General features: G+C 34.7%; 1 non-coding gene across 1 annotated transcript; it reads left to right on the plus strand.

The window, feature by feature from the left end:
- The first annotated feature begins 358 nt into the window (after nt 1-358).
- On the plus strand, nt 359-431 carry TRNAA-AGC (transfer RNA alanine (anticodon AGC)). Its single transcript has one exon. It is a non-coding gene; the product is annotated as a tRNA-Ala (tRNA).
- Nucleotides 432-3,171: the final 2,740 nt, after the last annotated feature.

Genomic DNA, 3,171 nt, shown 5'->3' on the forward strand with positions numbered 1-3,171 from the left:
ATATCCCTAAACTGGAGGACAGGAAGACTTGGCGCAGGACCAAATAGGTCCTGTATGTCCTGTCTCGTAAATCTGTAGTGGGCAGTCTCATCCCATCTCTTCTGTCCTCATCGTAGTGGTATTTAGGTTACCTGACATTTAAAAATATAGGTTATCTATATTATATTAATGGAACTGGCCGACGAAGATATTAAAATCAAAATGTATTAAATGTGAGTCCGTTATGGAAGCCGAACTGGATGCACTGGTCCTGTGTTGCGGGTTGCCTACCTTTGCGCGCCGTAAGGTTCTCTCTTGGCACACACTCACTGCGTTCCAAACGGTTCCAAATGTTAACTACTTTCGAGATTTGGTACCAGGGGGCGTAGCTCAGATGGTAGAGCGCTCGCTTAGCATGCGAGAGGTACCGGGATCGATGCCCGGCGCCTCCAAGAATTTTAATTTTTTTTTTATCTTACAAAAATGCATCTGATTTAAAAATAAATATTGAAAACGAACTTGATAAAATTTAGTTTGTCTGAACCTCAGATGGATAGGATCTGTTATTAGAGGTTTATTTATCGCTTGGGAGAGCATAGGGAGTGGAAGTAGATAACTGATCCAATTTAAGCAGTAGTTAAAAGTTACTCCCGTTACCTATGTATAGAAGGCGTAATTTATATGGTTAATATTAATGGATAACTGTAACTGTCCAAACTTCCAATTCATTACAAAAGACTGATTTACATGACAATTATAAGGCCTATCTGGACATACGGCGTTGAGCTTTGGGCCTTAAGCTTCGAATTCCTCTCGTATCCAACCCTTACAATCCAAAATCCTTCGTAAAATCCTATATGCTCCCTACTTTGTCACAAATAAAATCATCCACAAAGACCTTAATGTTCCATTTGTAACCGATCTAGCCCGAACCAGATATTAATCCTTCCATTACAAACTCCCTAACCACTCAAACCCATTAGTTTCTAATCTTGCTTCCTCTTTTATTCCGGACAATCCTCCGAGGCGTCTGAAAAGAAGTTTGCCTCGAGACCTTATATTGTAAAAATGTTTTTAGAATGCTACCATGGGTAGTTTCTCTACATGCATGTACCATACCAATATGATTTTCTCAAATTTACTTGATGTATTTATGTGCAGTTGTAAATATCAATAAATAAATTTAAAAAATTGCTCTTTGAGTAAATTTTATTTTAATTTTTAATTTTTTTAAATCAATATAGAAATTTTGGGGTTGGTTGCCACATGACTACTTCAAAGATATAATAATTATAGATTCCCTGGGCTCGTTAAAAGATTTATACTGCATGTATCCGAAACACTCGAAAATTCCCTACATCCATTTCTACCTATACACTTTACAAAACCTGGGTGTATCAGTTACATCAATCGAAAATATAAATACCCCTAAACTGATATTCCGACTGACGCTTACGTTAAAATGAAATATCGAACAGTAAGAATCGTTCTTGAGCAGTATCTCTTTCGATTATTAATTCATAATAAACAGAAAGCCTCTTATTTATTAATGTTATTCTTTGTTAAACAAAGGAAACAAAAAATGTCGATATCAGCAAACTTGTTTTGTGATTTTGACTTTTATTGGCTATTTACACTATTTTCAATCTAAAAAGGAACAAAAGAAAAATCAGAAACTTGTAAATTTAATTAGCTAGACATATAATGTCTTTACAAATATATAATTGTGCTATGTTAAATCAAAAATAAACTTCTAAAGTTAATTAGCAAGGTTTAAAACAATGTATTTACACCGAATCGATAGAATTTTAAAATATACAATTTTAAAGTTAGAGTTAGATTCAATTTTTTATTTCAAAGGTTGGAAAAGTTCTTTAAGTTATTAAAACGCACAAAAAAAAACAGAAATATCCATTTGTTGGCAGTTCTAAAATAACGCAAACAGAAAACAAACGCCCATCGATTTATGCCTCAGACACCCGACGGGTCAGCCACACATTTGAACCGACTTGTACCAGTCAATCTAAATTATATATTCACAAGTTTGGGTATACGCGAATTTTCCATTGTTTGGCGAACTTGTAGGGTCACCTTCAGAACTCTTTACTTTGTCACAAATAAAGTCATTTATCAGGACCCCAATGTTGTATATGTTGATAATTTAGCCAACACCAGTTACACATACTTCTATAATAAACTTCCTAACCACCCAAACCAACTTTTTTCTAACCTGGCTTCTCATTCATCACCTGATAATCCTCCTAGGCGCCTAAAATGAAGATGGCCTCGAGATCTTCTACTCTAGAAACGTTATTGAAGCTCTACCAATAGTCAGCATCCCCACCAGTCTGTAGGTCTCTTAAGCTTGATATTTCTTGATTTTTCACAAATAAAGAAGATCGGCTGAAAACCATTGTTTTTAAAGTTTTATGAACAAGTAGATCCTCTTCAAATCTATATTTTGTCATTATATCAGATTTACTTGATGTATTGGTTTTTTAGTTAGTACAATAAAAAAAAAAACAAAAAAAAAATAAATAAAAAAAAAACCTTCAAACCATAAGATTGATCATCATCGGCCATTATTTTGCCTCTACTTTCTCTGAACCTCCCTCCCCCCCTCCCAACATTACTTAACCTTTTTGGGAAAACAGGTTACATGACCGTATCAGTTGTCATGAAAACGATTTAAGCACGTGTTTCCCTACGTATGGACGCAAACCTTAAGATAGATTATATAGATCTCCTACCATCATTCATTTATGAAGACCTGAAACTCCGGCCGAAACGTCGGCATGAATAAATATTCTTTTGTTTATTTATGTTCAGGACGGGACCCGTTTTCATTTACCTTTTTTATATTGAGTTTTGGTCGAGTTTTGGCGATTACTAGTTGGTGATCTAAACCACATTCTGTCCCTCGATAGGATCTCACGTTAATTATACTATTTTGCCATATATGTTGTACGAAGACATGATCGATTTGATTACGCGTTTGCGAATCCGGTGATGTCCAGGTATATTTGTGAATACCCTTACGTTTGAATGTAGTACTTTTGATTATTAGTTTTTTCGATATGGCAAAGCTTATTAGTTCTACTCAGTTTGTTTTTGAGATTACTATATTACATTTTAACCATTACAAATAGCGAGAGCGCATTATATCTTTCTTTAGTTGTAAGATGATATTGT

This window comes from Halyomorpha halys, unplaced genomic scaffold, assembly GCF_000696795.3.
Source record: "Halyomorpha halys isolate HHAL.00 unplaced genomic scaffold, Hhal_1.1 Scaffold5869.1, whole genome shotgun sequence".
Classification (NCBI taxonomy): Eukaryota; Metazoa; Arthropoda; class Insecta; order Hemiptera; family Pentatomidae; genus Halyomorpha; species Halyomorpha halys.